Source organism: Mytilus trossulus, chromosome 13 (genome assembly GCF_036588685.1).
Source record: "Mytilus trossulus isolate FHL-02 chromosome 13, PNRI_Mtr1.1.1.hap1, whole genome shotgun sequence".
Lineage (NCBI taxonomy): Eukaryota > Metazoa > Mollusca > Bivalvia > Mytilida > Mytilidae > Mytilus > Mytilus trossulus.
In genome coordinates, this window is record NC_086385.1 from 48,112,910 (window position 1) to 48,129,122 (window position 16,213).

Consider the following 16,213-nt stretch of genomic DNA (forward strand, 5'->3'; position numbering starts at 1 on the left):
AGGTTCTATTTACTTTTTTTATACAGCTTGTGTTGTTTATTGCGCTAAATGATGGTAATATATCTGCCATAACCATACAAAGTGCAACTATTCATTGTTATATTGAATCATTAACAATTCAATTGGAAAACTATTATAATTTGCAAGCATAAACATTTTAAATTCTCAGTGCATGAGTTCGGTCAGAACAATATGTGAACTCTGATTTTTAAAATGAATAGTTCTAATTTTTTTTTTGTATAATATTAAATGTTTAACATTGATGAAATCGAATGATAGGATCGACGAAGGTAATGTATTTCTTTTCATCTTACTTCTTATACATTTCTATGAATATGATTGGTTAAAAGCGTCCGCTTGGAGACCGTGTCTATTTCATATAAGTAAGTAGGAATGCGGGCCTTATTTCATACACGGTTAGTAGCGGTGTTACTTCCCTTTATAAAAACAAACGGTATTGAGAACAAATCTTAAAAGTTGCAACAGACGAAGAAATTGATGATTAAGATTGACAAAAATTCATAAAACATATTTAAACCCAACAAGTTGTTAATGTTGGCATTTGATTTTGTAGGATCAATAGAAGTAGTTTCTTGATGCTAACAGTATTGCAGACTCATTTTGATAGGTCTCTAATCTAAATTTCACACGTTAAGAATTATCGGTAGAATAAATTCGTTACAGTATGCTAGTGACGTAATACGATATATATGATGTTCGCTCTCACCCCACATGGAATTCAATTATCCAATATATACCGTATTAGGTCACTAGCACACTATGTAACTAAAAATATTTGCGAAATACCGATGTAAAGAAATCAGAAGAACATGCATGAATTGTTCGTTAACAGTAAATAGTTATCAAAGGTACCAGGCTTATAATTTGATACGTAACGTAACGAACACGATTACCTTGCTTTCAATTAACCAGGTGGGTTTACTTATTTCTTTTTCTTTTTTTGTTAAAACCCCAAATCCTCTCAGCCGTTACTAAACAACAAGATTTCTCAACAATCTTTATTTTATTTTTTCTTTATAAGTAATACAGTTTTGTTACCTGTAATATTGTTTGCATTTATTAACATCAAATTGATTTTTTTCTAAATAATTTATTTCTGGTTGTATCGTTGATCGATTGAAATATATGATATCGATCTGTTATGCCGACAGAAATTACGCTTCATTTTCGTTTTCTGCGACTAATTTGGCAATATTAAAACTTTAAAGATACATGAATTATTTGTGTTTACTTAATACGAATTCATTAAACATTATCATTTCATGACCTATAAGAATATATACCTACTTTATAATATGTCCGATATCAACATTTCCGGAGTAGCATAATTGATTCAAATTTGAAAAATATAGGCTACAGCAACAACTACCGGTTAACTAATCAATACATTCATTTTAAAATTGATGCTAAAAATGAATTATAAATGAGTGCAATTATAAAATAAATAGGAATCGATGCCTGATTTTGCAGGTGAAAAATGACTTTTGTTGAATATTTAGAAACAAGTATTATTTATGCCATCGCTTAGATGAGTACATGGCTCTTTGGCAGATAATGTAACTCTAATTTTTGGAATTCTGTCTTATTCATTGTTTGAGCAGATGCAGTTTAGATTTCATAAAATATTTCACAAAAAATATATGTCACTGTGTATAGACTGTGCGGTTATTTCCAAAATGCGAGGCCTAGGTTAATATCGGATTTTGTAATTAACGATTCCCACACTTCCATTCAACCCTCGGAGACCAATGATTTGTAAAGTGATATGGAATACAAATAGCACTTACATTTCCATCTGTCCGAAGCGCTATTCTGAATTTAAATTTATCCGAAAGATACTAAAATGTAGAATTATCGTAAATAGCACAAAACCCCAGCAGCGACAAAATAAAGTATTGAGAACAATTAAAACTTAACATTTGAAGGCCAATTTTATGTAGAAGAAGACATGGAGGTATATATTAAACTTTAAATCAACATCATTGCAGCATGAATAACTTCATGTTGTGAAACTTGTTAGTTGTAAATACCTTTGGAAGAAATATGACTACGTGTGAAACAAGGTAGAAATACACATTAATCTTCTTTAATCAAGTTTGACAAGTTTGTACTTAAATATTTACAAGGACTCATTTACCTTTCAATATAACAATGTCAAAGATTCATGTGAAAATCATTTAAAAAAACACGAAGTACATCATCCCCTTGAATTAAATGGCCAAGGTCTAGATAAACTTATTATTTATGTTTCTTTAAATAACTATTCGGTTTTCTTTTTTTCACAAAATGTAAAATTAATGATCATGTTTAACACACTATTTTTTTTTCCTGATAGTTACACATTTCATAAGGTCCGAATGGCACGTCAAATGTCCATTTTATCTTATTTTATCTTTTTGCAGGTCTACATTTCTGCCCAAACCACCAATACAAATAATAACGTGTTTCAGTGCTACATGTATCGCCTATATTTTCGTTTAGACTCGAATATTGTTGAAATTAATCAAATGACCAACGCAAGTTGGAAAGCTACATCAGATAATCAAACAACCTTTAAATTATTCTAATGAATTTAAACTGTATAATAGGTTAAATACTTACAAAGAGGTAATTATATTTACCGACAAAATATTTTCTTCAAGTGTTCTTACAAGTGCATTTAGATCAAGTGATACATATTACAATTTTTGTAAAATATATAATACAGGTATTGAATTGCTATTTAAATATTTACATTATCCTGCTATAAAACCAAGATAACGCTATAATCTGGCTTATTTTTTTTCAAGTAAGCTTGAAAATGATCATATGGAAGCAAAGGATATGTAAGTATTAGAATTTCTTAAGAAATATCAGAAAACAGATTGATATAAAGATACCTTGGAATCTTTATTTTTCTTTGGATACCAATTTTCATTGTTTCAATTGATACATGGTAACCACGAAATTATATCTCCAATAAATACCTGTTACCTTACCTTCTGTAAATCCCTCCTCTATCAGGAGAACCTGGAGTTCATCCAGTAAAATTGATATAGGAAGTAGATATAGGAAGATGTGGTGTGAGTGCCAATGAGACAACTCTCTATTCAAATAACAATTTAAAAAAGTAAACCATCATAGGTCAATGTACGGCCTTCAACACGGAGCCTTAGCTCACACCGAACAACAAGCTAATATACATTTCTATAGACTAATATGCAGACTTAGACAAAACCACGAAAGAATATTTCCAAGTGCATGCAAATAAAGTCATCATAGATGCCAGGACTAAATTTAGTATAAACGCCAGACACGCGTTTCGTCTACAAATGAATCATCAGTGACTCTCGAATCCAAAAAGTTAAAAAGGCCAAATAAAGTACGAAGTTAAAAAGCATTGCAAGTTTTCCTTAATCCATTCAGTTTGGTACCCACCAAAATGAATGAATTCACAGAGGTTAGCAAAACAAGGCAGTATTTGTGTGAGGGAATTTAACAACGGTCAATTTAAGAATAGTTTGGTATACACCATGTCATTGGTGAATCACTGACTACTGAGCTGATGGATCTTCGATACTGGAATGATAATTCAAATGTTGTTCTTTTAGAAAAACGGAATCATTTCAAATTAATAAATGTATCTTCATCGTGCTTTTCTTTAATTTCAAGACTAGGTTTTGCTTAACTTATTGTGCCTTTATCAGCTCTTCGTCGCATGTATTAGGCTTTGGAACTGTAAATGTGTTGTTCTCTAGCATTGCTGAAGAGACATGTTTTTGTCCAAATGCTTAAGAAGACTGAGGTGGTCACTTTTATTAGGGTGTCGGTTAAAACTTGATTAAAAAAATATTTCGGGGTGTTGTTTAATTTCAATTATTCAAATAGGCTTAACACGATTATAGCAGCCATGTTGAATAGGTGGCAGAACTTTACAATAGGGGAAAATGTTTCGAAAATATAGAATCATCGTTTAAAACAGATCAGTTGCATGGGAATATGCAAAGGATTTCCCGTTCTTTCGTACCAAGTTTAACTCAGTTATTACAATCTTCCCTCTATTTAACATGACTGCAATAACCGTGAAGTGGCATAAAAAATTGCACTTTTGTTTAATGCATATAAAATGGCACTTTTGTTTAATGCATATAAAATGGCACTTTTGTTTAATGCATATAAAATGGCACTTTTGTTTAATGCATATAAAATGGCACTTTTGTTAAATATCAAACTATCTACTTCTCACTATGGTCATAATGGTTAAAAGAATCTTATACATCTCACCATAAAAATATGAGGTACTGAAACATTGCTTTTCGAAAAAAGTGGTTAATAGACTCACAGCAACGTCACAAACAATCTTTTGTTTGTCAAAAATAACGTATAATAATTGTAATGAAGTTATTTTGCAATTCAGCTAATCTTATATAAATAGGTGTTTATATAATAAGGTGTTAAAGTCAATGTCAATTACAATTAGCTTTAAAAAAAATCTTAAATGTAGAGCGATTGCTAAACAAAGGAATTCTGCAATAAACATAATTATTTCTTAAAAAGATATTTCATGACCATTTGAAATTTTATCATTTAAAAAAGTGCGGGGATTTATTTTTGAAATACAACAATGATAATCTTACCTTATGTATAGCGGCTGTATAAATACCTTGTATTATGAACGGTTAAACATTGGATAAGGTATACATATGTATGTCCTCGATATGACATTTAAATTCACTTTACTATGAATAAATAGACGTTTTCGGAAAATTATAAATACTTCTTAACCTTCGCTGCAGGTTATCTATATTTAAATCTTGAACGAGTGTAGTTTCAGTAAATACGCAGTACATCGATTTTGTGTATTTGCAACAATATTAAGATTCACATAAATTGTTATGAAGCTTAAACACTTAATCACAACTTATAACAAGTGTAACAAAATTGTGTAATATCATCATTTGAACTATTTTTTTGTATCAATTTCTGTGAATATGAAAGCGATTTATATGACAGAAAGAAAAAAACTGCAACAAGTGTAACAAAATTGTGCAATATCATAATTTAAACTATTTTTTTGTATCAATTTCTGGGAATATAAAAGCGATTTATATGAAAGAAAGAAAAAAACTGCAACAAGAAGAAGTCTGCATTTCTGATGCATCTACATTTTTTAGTCCTTAAAATGAGTGTATCGTTTTTCCGTCTCAGTATCGTCAGACTGATTTCCTATTTACGTCTATTTCACATATCTGTTCATTCATATATGTTATAAAGTGTTACTGGACGTTTGTCAGTCATCAAGTCATAATCCTTTGCCAATTAAACAAGGTTTTGTTTTGTTCAATATATTTATTTCAGTCATACTAATTATCCGATGACATTGATTTTTTTATAGGAGTTCATGTGATATCAACTATATGGAACATTTTGATAATGGCCAAAATTAGAATGTTATGGTTCAATTGATATCTATTTTGGTTCAATCTGAGCTGAAATTTTATTTAAATGAAATTTATCTTTTTTACTTTTCTTCACTTATTTTCAAACATATAGCATTCGTCTTACAAGATAGAAGTATCAGTCTTACCCTGATTATTTGTTTTTAAATAATTTGTATTTCATTCAAGAGAAATTCCTGTCTTGCCTAGCAGCTAAAGTTTTATCTAATACTTTTTAATCTACTTTTTAATAAAGGCAACAGTAGTATACCGCGGTGTTCAAGTGTCAATTGGTTAAGAGAAAACAATTCCAGGATACAAACTAAACCCGATGGAAAAGTAAAATCATAAAAATACTTTACTAATACTACAAGGAAAATTCAAAACGGAAAGTTCGTAATCAAATGGCAAAATTAAAAGCTCAAACACACCAAATGAAAAGATAAACACATCATTTAATTTATGTAGTTTCTTACCATTTAGTATAGTTTATTATAAATTTGTAGTACCGGAAAACAATATCTTTTTCAAATTTGATCTATATTCTAGATAATTGGTTAAGTGTTTTTATTGTCTTTGAAACATATTTTTTTCTGATAAAGCTATCATTACTCATGTCATTGTTATAACAGTATGGGCTATATGATCATAAATAAAAAACCAATTATGACCTATAATTCAGAAGTAACATATTTGGATACATATATTTCTTTTCATCAAGCCAAAAGCAGAGCCTTAACTTCAGGAAAAGAAATTAATCAACTTGATTTTATAGACAAAACCCCCATAGAAAATATGCATCTTAAATTTTGTAAATCTACTCTAGGGATAAAAAAAAAATGCATCCAATTTAGGAGCAAGAGTTGAATTAGGAAGATTGCCTATAGAATGTTTTATTAAAACACAAACCCTTTTATATTTAGCTAGACTATATAATAATAATAGTAATCCATTGTTAAAGGAAGCTTTTTCTCTAGCACAGTCTCTAGATTTGACAGGAACTTACTCATGGTAAACATATGCTAAAAATATTGTTAAAGAGACTAACGTTGACCTTTATATTCTTTCTACTTGTAAGGACATAAAAGATGTAAATAAAATAAAAAACGATATCAAGTTAAAAATGTAAAATAGATATGAATATTTAATTCAAAATAAATTTCAAAACATCGTTGATAAAATTATTTTTTTTCTCTATAAAAAACTTAAAAAAGATTACAAACTAGAATATTATCTAAATACATCTAATTTTCAGATAAAGAGATTAATCACTAAATTTAGAGTAAGTGATCACTCCTTCTTGATTGAAAAGGGGAGATATTTTAAAATCCCAAGAGAGGAACGTCTTTGCCATAAATGTAAAATACTAAAGTGAGAAACATTTTTTTACTATATTGTGAGTATAACAAAACTCTGAGAAATGACTTTTTTCATCACATATGTGCAGAAAATAATAACTTTAATAATTTAAATGAAGAAGAAAAAATTCATTACTTACTAAATCCATTATCGCCTTTACAAACAAATAAGTAAGGATCCTTCTTGAAAAAGTCATTAGAACTGAGGGCAGGGGACTCTTAACAACTTGTTTGTTGTTATAAATTATAATGCTGTTCATATTTTGTATGTTTAATATGTATGTATATATGTTTATTGTGTTTATTGTATTAATATATGTTGGTCACAAACTGTAAAGTTTATATGACAATACAATATTTGATTTGATTAATATTATGCGTACATTTTAAAGCCGAAAAAAGAAGAAAATGTTTGCTACAAATTATATGTTGGATTAAAAATTTGTTTTATTGAAACCATCAGTAAAATAATTTGAAGCTGTAGGATTGATAAAAACCCAAATTACCTGGTATCATTTGAAAACAAGCTATGTTTCCTTTTAATTTTAGATTTCTGCGTCCTGGATTCTTTTCATTTAAATTTTCATAAAAGGTGTATAAAAGAAAGAAGTCCTTCTTGTATCCGCTAAAGTGAACTTAATGCATGATTTTAAATTTAAAATTGATCTAAAACTGTTATACATTGTAAATGAATAAATCCGGGCAAATGTAAACAAGGTTTTCAGAAATTCAAATGTTCCTTAAACAGTTCAGTATTAGTTTAATCTGAAGTCACTTATATTTATTGACCATTACTGACAACGAAAACATTGTACGTGATAATATGAATGAAATTCGATCTATAAATAAATTTATAATGCGTACTTTTAACGAAACGAATATTTTCTAATAGCTTTAATAATTCCATAGGAATATGATAAGATATCTAGTGTCCCAGACATATGCATGCCCGTGTTCAAACTATCGGTATCTACAGCAGAATAATGCACCAATATTTTTTGAGGGTGCGGTAAATATCGGCAGCTTGTCAGCGCGGCAATCGAGTACAAATACCTCACATTGTGTCGCGTGAGTGAATTTTTACGCTTGAATGCAAAAGATGTTATAAAATTAAAGAACATAGTTTCTGCATTTTTCTGAATAAGTTAATAAATTCTTACAATAATTAGTTTATGTAATAAACTTGGGATTCAAGAGAATAAATTTGCACGTAGTAGACAGCTCAATCATAGGTCTTATAGTTAACGTATCAAACGTATAATAAACTAATTCAGCTTCAAAACAATTTTAGATTTTACTAATCCTACTTAAACAAATGGAGTAAATGAAATGTATGTCAAAATGTATCAATACATTTGCGTATCTCATTTCAAAGTAATTACTAAAAGATTCAGAAGTACTCGTCGGAAAGTGTATCGTGTTCTTACCACCCGACAAAGACGCACAAAACGTGTGGGAGTGGAATGATCTTTAAATTTCACAGATATTTGTAAAAAATGACAAAATAGAGTCTTATGTAGTCGACAAATCTGGTGCCGTTCCTTTATTGAGTATATGCAATTCCATCAGGGTTTTTGGGTTGTTTTTTTTTTTATTTTTATTTTATTTTTTATTTATTTTTTTTATTGGGGGAGGTATTTCCTACCTGGATTTGTCTCCTTTTTTCGATTTACGAGATTTGAACATCAGTACCCTACCTTGATCATTGGTGTTCCGTAAATGTCATTTGAATAAATGAAGCTGGCAAGAAAACATAAAATTCCCTGAAATTCTCTGTTGATTAATTTAGAAATTATCAAATATAAAGGCTTTAACTAGGCTAAGTTTAAACTTGACTACAGATAAATTTTGCTTTTTCAAATCATTTTATGTCACTTTTGGTCATAAAGCTCCTAATGTTAAATGTTTAATGTAGACCAATTAATTGCTTTGGAGTGACTTTGAAGGCGTTTAGACACCTGTATTTCTAACATTCATATTTTTTTTAAACAAAAACAAGACTGTGTCCACAGTACACGCACGCCCAACTCAGACAATCATTTTCAATGTTCAGTGGACCGTGAAATTGGGGTAAATACTCTTATGTTGCATTAAAATTAAGATCATATAATAGGGAACATGTGTACTAAGTTTTGATTGGACTTTAACTTCATCAAAAACTACCTTCACCAAAAACTGTAACCTGAAGCGGGACAGACGGACGAACGAACTGACGGACGGACGAACGAACGGACGGACGAACGAACGCACGGACGAACGAACGCACAGACTAGAAAACATAATGCCCCTCTACTATCGTAGGTGGGGCATAATTAGTAAATCGGTCAATGTGAATTTGAAAAACAGGTTCAATATGATCAGTTCAACAAGTTACCCAGGTCTTCTGAAAGATTAAACATATATTGTGGAACACTTAACATAGTGTTTGCCAAAATTTGAAAAGGCATAGTTTGAGACATAAATTCCATTTATTTGTGACCCGTTTTGTATATTTTGGACGAATGCCAATTTGAACTTTGGCAGGACACCTACACAATTTCCCGACACAATTAAAACAGTTATATCGATTCCAATATTAAAGACACAATATTAACAAACGGTTTTAAAGTCAACACAAATGTATTTTTGCAATACAGTAAAACCTGACTAAACCGAACCTTTTCGGGACATGAGATGTTGTTTGGTTTTGGCAGGTATTCGGTTTCATCAGGTTCACAATGCATAAAATGTGATATGATTGGTCTTCAGAACAAGTTTGGATTAGACAGGATTCCGGTTTATTCAGGGTTCGGTTTAATCAGGTTTCACTGTATAGGTTGATCTGATAGTCCTTCAGTATAGTTCATGGTAAAACTGATAAATATTTCGGAAAGGTTACATTTTCGTGCTAGGATTATATGATATAAAATATAAAATTCGTCTGAAGATCAGCACTAACAAACAAGTGCACTTGAACTGGTTTGCGATAAAATCAAGCTACCTAGAATTTACCTTTCAATTCTTATTGATCAAAATTTTAATTCGATCTACTTATTTGTCCCAAACTAGGCCCTCATTTTAGAAAATTCGCTTTATGTAATATTGCTTTGATACTTCAATAGGAATATAAGAATCAATCTTTACTCATTTTAAAATAAATATTTCAACATTTGACATTTATGAACTTGTACATAATATTATTTTGTTATATGAAAAATTAACATTTGACATAGAAATAAATTTGAGGTTAAAAGTGAGCGTTTTCTAAGGTGATACCAATATAAGGTTTGAATTTGTATGAGTAGGTTTGTATATCTCCTTCTTATTTCTGTATTTCCACTTACCTGTTTAAGATTCAATTCGATACCTTTACGTCAACATTTCTTGGTTGATAGAAAAAAGGATGTGTTATATGTGGATGACATTGCTTTTCATTTAAACCATTTCCTAGAAATAAAAACCTTTATTCATATTGTGGTATTTAGATCATAAGACTATTATTTTTTTCTAAAATTAACCCTTATTGTCACTAACCACAGAAGCAATCAACTATTACATAGTATAACAATGCACAAGGATATAATATATCTTCTTTTCAAGTGGAAACTTTATCAATGAAACGGATTTGTTCGCGAGTATATAAATTAAAATATACTATCATTTAATAATTTGTCAAAAGCTAGTTTGCAGGCATCTCGTGCAAACAGAAACGTTTAATCTTTATGCTCTTACGGCTGTCAATGGTTCTTTCGTGCCATATATCTTTGTATTAAAGTCATTGGGAGAGTAAACTGTTGATGACGGATCTCTCGCTGATTGTTTAAACGTTTTGACTTAGTAACTTTATAATGTTAGGCATATTGAATATACACATGTCTAGTGTTGTAGACTTTTGCTGTCCCAAGATTCTTTTTTGGGTTATTTTTCTCGTTCGGTTTCTGCCGATTGACGTATGTCCTACATAAATATATTCTTATTTGCGGTTGATATCGCAGGCATGTAACGGGTGTAGCCTTCGGATTCCTCTGTGACAATGATATGCTAAGCCTGTCATATAGAATAAACATGACACATATTAAAATGTTGTCAATATTTGTACTTTAGTCCATGTAGTAAGATAATACTACGTTTTTAATTCAATTGATGGCTGATATAAATTTGATTAAAAATTTTTTAGCTACGGTAAACGAAGTTGCAATGTAACACAAGATGGTGTGAGTAAAAGATGTTCAGTATAAAGTCAAATGTTTAAAGATATAAAATTATTGCAAGAATGTTAACGTTTTCCTTAAGGTTAATTAAGTAAGTACTCGTAGTATAGTATCAACATAGGTAAAACGCACATCATCATCATTATCATCATCAACTTACAATCTCTGTTGTTCTTTCCTCATTCCCTTTACTTTTTTCAGTATAGATAAGTAATATGTATGCTGTTTATATTATATGATGCATGCTCATGTTCAATTTGTATTGTTATATATATTGTATTGTGGAGAAGACTTTATAAGTATGTTTTACTTGTGTCTGATCCTTTTTCGCTTTGAGCAAATAAAATATGTTTAAACTAAACTAAAATTAAGTAAGAGATAAGATAAATGATGTTCAGTATATGTCAATCTCAATTATATAATAATGTTTGCAGAAATCTTGTTTCGTGAAACTGTGTATTACTTTATCATGTTATAAATATAGATTTGTCGTTAGAAATAGTACCAGCATATTTGTTATCTAAATATATCTGTATATATTTACATCAGGCTCAGACATCAGGTTTACAGAAAGTAAAGATAACTTACGCGGAATAAGTGTGGAAGTTACGTTAATGATTGAGGGTTATCATGAGCAAATTTACATAAATTAAAGACATGCTGACGACATGCAGAGTATGTATTGTTTACAGGATTAACATTCCAAAGTAGGAGTGTTTAAATTGCGGTTAGATATCGTTTAAAAAAATAGTAACTAGATTCAGGTTTTATTCAATATGTATTTTATTGTGAAATTCTCAGAATTTTTCACCGAAGATGATAAATATACCCTTTATCGCAGTAAACAGCAATCACCAATTGCATGCAGAGCTAACATGAGGATCGAAACAACTTAAAAGTAGAGAATGCAAAAGGGAAACAGGGAATGTGTCAAGGAGAGAAAACAACCCGACAAAAAGACAGAAAATAATACAAAGATATATACAGGTACATTTCAATTTGTAGAAGTATCCTTTTATTGCTGTAATGTCGGAAATGTGCAGGTTTCATTACAATATCAAATCAACTCTCAATAAATAGGTTTGAATTGGGCCTTTCAATTGCATTTATTACAAGTCCACTGAAAGTGAAGGGCGTTATTTCTTACTGATTAACAGACTTATAAATAAAACTATTGTTGCAAAAAATAGAAATGCATGACAAAAGAATACAAATAATAAATAAATCTCAAATTAACACAGATAAATATTATTAAAGACAAAGCAAACGTTTTCAAAGGGACGTTCAAATTGATACATGTCATAAATCGAAAATAAACTGACTTTAAAAATCAGTATACAAAACACAACATAGAAAACTAATGAAAGGGCAACTTAAACTCTTCGAAAAAAACAATACTAGAATTTGCAGGGTTAAGATCTTAGTACACTAATCTTTTCTTTGATTTAAATTGAAATTTTTGAAAGGTAAAAAGGCATACAATATGACTAGGATTAGCATTCTTACCTTAAATAAACAGACATATAAAATCCTTATTTTAGAAGATTGATTACCAATATGTATTCTATAAATAACTTTCCGTTTAAATACAACAATCAAACAATGTATATCTTTTGCTGACTTGCACAAATGTATTATAGTGATTGACGTTCTAATCTTCGACCAGTGTTTATAATGAATAAACAATTATATTCGCGCGTCTGGCGTACTAAATTATAATCCTGGTACCTTTGATAACTATATAAGAAAGGCATTACGTGTCACGCTTAATTATCCGTTTTATTTCAGAATTTGATTCAATGTATGCACAAAGTCAATGTCAGAGTGTTGATTGTGTTTAACATATCTGATTTGTTAATATTTAAAAAAAAACACATGTTGTAAATACTTTAATTATTAGTTTTCTGTCACAGTGAACAATAAAACATGTAAAGGGTCGTTAAACCTGTAACCATATATATTCTTGTTGAATGGATTTATAGTAGTAATTTTGGGGGTTCTTTATAGCTTGCTGTTCCTTGTGATCAAATGCTCCGTGTTGGAAGACCGTACTGTGACCTTTAATGGTTTACTTTTATAAATCGTGATTTAGATGGAGAGTTGTCTCATTGGCACTCATACCATATCTTCTAATATCTATTAGTTTTACTAAGGGGCGACCATTTGATATTCCGATATTGGTTTTTTCTTTTCCGAATTGACTATTATTAATTTTCATCATTTGCTACGCACGGTTATTTTGTAGCTCGAAACTTTATTCGCATTTTTGTTCACGATTGATTCCAGCATTTGTGTTGCAAAATATTGAGTTTTCGTTCTGTCTTTATCATGATTGAGTTTTTTTAGTTCTTACCAGGCCAGGATATTCATATAAAATGTCATTCTGATCACCCTCCAGAATATTGAAATGGTCTAACATGAATTGATTTTACAGGATATGAGTATTGTCAGTGATATTGCAACTAATTGACAATACTTATTGGAAAGGGCACCAATGCCGCACCATATACTGTAATAATGTCATTGTTTGTGTATTTATGTGTCTATCTATTATGCCATTTGATTAGGGACTTTCCGTTTCGAATTTTCCTCGGAGTTCAGTATTTTTGTGATTTTAATTTTTTCACTTATGTTTACACTGTATTGCTGCTATACATGATGAAAATCTGTTACCAATTTTCATTTAATTCCACAATCTCTTTTAATTGCTTATTATGGTGAACTTATTTACAAATGTAATAAATATATCAACGGTAACAGTGAATGTATATTCATTGTCTTGGATTTAAATACATTCGGAGTAAAATAATTGCATTTGAAGTTACCAATTTTTCATTTTCTTTCAATGATTTTAAAATATGTGTGTACCTTCATTAGGTGATGGTCATACTCGTGGTATTAGAGTTAAATGTTTATTAGTTGCATATAACTTGGTGAAATGTAAAATGATAACATCGCTAGATGGCGGTAACAATCCAGTCCCCTCGTCAGGATCGTATCCCATGGCCGGCGATGATGAATGTAGCAAATGTATTAAATTAAATTAATGGAAAAATTGACTATAGAAGATCACTAGAGGAGCGAAAGATACCAAAGGGACAGTCAAAGTCATAGATCGAAAATAAACTGACAACGACATGGCTTGAGGTGTTGAAAACTTTTTTCAACAAAACTAGGTTTTTTTCGGCATATCAGATATACATTTGATTAAACAATCATGGAATATCATACTTTAGATATTCAAAGAATACACTCGTCGTAGAAGCCAGGATTAAATTTTATATTTCCGCTAGACTCGCGTTTCGTCTACAAAAGACTCACCAGTGACGCTCGTATCAAAAAAAGTTAAAAGGGACAAATAAAGTACGAAGTTGAAAAGCATTGAGAAACAAAATTCTTAAAGTTTTGCCAAATACAGCTTAGGTTATTTAATCCTGGGGTAAAAAAAATATGGTTTGGACAAACCGCGACAATGGTATGGTTTGTAAACCTCACTCCATCTCGGATTTTTTTTGTTGTTGTAGTTTTTCGATTATAAGTTTTCTATGCGGTTTTGTTTTTGGTTGTAAATAGTGCGGGTTTTATTTTCTTTTCATTCCTGTTAAGGGCCGGTTTTATTAGTGTTCCTTTTCTACTGGGTATAAAATTTACATAGCACCCTTAATATCTTCTACGTTTTTTAACATTTACATCTTTGGTATGTCGTTGTAAGATAACGATTACATTATTGATACCATTTTGTTCTGCACCAGACACGCAACTTGTCGATGAAGGTCTCCTCGGTGATATTCCAGGCCAATATTTGATAATCCGACGCTTAGTAGAAATATGAAGAGCTTATGAAAATATAATTACAAAAAAGTATAGCCAATCTAAGTTTTGAATGTCTCTTTGGAATCTTTCGTCTCTTTCTCACAGTGCTTCTAACATCTTTGATTTCATAATAAACGACGATTGATCTTAATGGGTTCTAGATATTTTGTCAAAAAGGACAAATACAATACGAATAAAAACAAAAACAAAAAAAATCATTAAATGCAACATTGTTTACATATTTGTATAACATAAACTTACGTCTTAAAATATTGTCGAATCCATAACGATGTAACCCGGATAAACAATATCATGGCTTCTGATATGATTAATGACGTTGTTTTATATTATCTAATATGACTTGTAAAACAAAGTTCATGCTCTTGATAAGATAAACAATACATAGAGAATATAGTATTTCACATCACTTCGAAGGATACATGGAGACAAAAAACTTGGGTGTTATCTATTAATCAAGAAAGCGTGTGATGTATATTAGATATATATTTATTAATAAATTTATACAGATACAAAAACACACCCAAACCAGTATCGTTATTATAAGATGAAAATAACCTAACCTCCTCTTTTGAACTGGAAAGAGTGGTATTGTGTACTAAAATGTAAAATCACAAAACTACTGAACTCAGAGGAAAATCAAACCGGAAAGTCCCTAATCACATGGCAATATCATATGACAAAACACATCAAAAACGAATGGACAAGAACTGCCATATTCCTTACTTGGTACAGGCATTTTCAAATGTAGAAAAATGGTGGATTAAACCTGGTTTTATAGCGCTAAACCTCTCACTTTGTACGACAGTCTCATCAAATTCCACGTTATATTTACAATGATGCGTAAACTAAACAGACATAAAAAAAAAAATAGCCAAAATATGGGAACAGCAGTCATCATCGTGTTACAATGTTAAAAGGAAATACATTGTTTCGCGCGTCTGACGTCATAAATTTTTTTCAACGTCACATATTTTTGTCGTTCAATCTCTACACCAATTTAACGAACTATAGAGCAAGGGAATATATAGTCGTGACAGAAATTGGCAGGAAAACGACGACCACAGGTCAAAAGAGATTACAATTAAATAATGATAAGAACAAAATAAAAGCATTGCAGCATTGATAAAGTTGTAAGAAGTGCTAATAAATATAATAAAATTGAGAATGGAAATGGGGAATGTGTCAAAGAGACAACAACCCGACCAAATAAAAAACAACAGCAGAAGGTCACCAACAGGTCTTCAATGTAGCGAGAAATTCCCGCACCCGAAGGCGTCCTTCAACTGGCCCCTAAACAAATATATACTAGTCCAGTGATAATAAACTCCATACTAATTTCCAAATTGTACACAAGAAACTAAAATTAAAATAATACAAGACTAACAAAAGCCAG

The 16,213-nt window shown here is 30.4% G+C and overlaps 1 protein-coding gene across 1 annotated transcript in view; it reads right to left on the reverse strand.

Moving 5' to 3' along the window:
* Positions 1-10,224, reverse strand: part of LOC134694436 (heat shock 70 kDa protein 12A-like) — a 29,305-nt gene extending 19,081 nt beyond the window's left edge. The window contains exon 1 of the mRNA XM_063555446.1: positions 10,120-10,224. The gene's annotated coding sequence lies outside the window, so the exon portion shown is untranslated. The remainder of the gene's footprint in view (positions 1-10,119) is intronic.
* Positions 10,225-16,213: the final 5,989 nt, after the last annotated feature.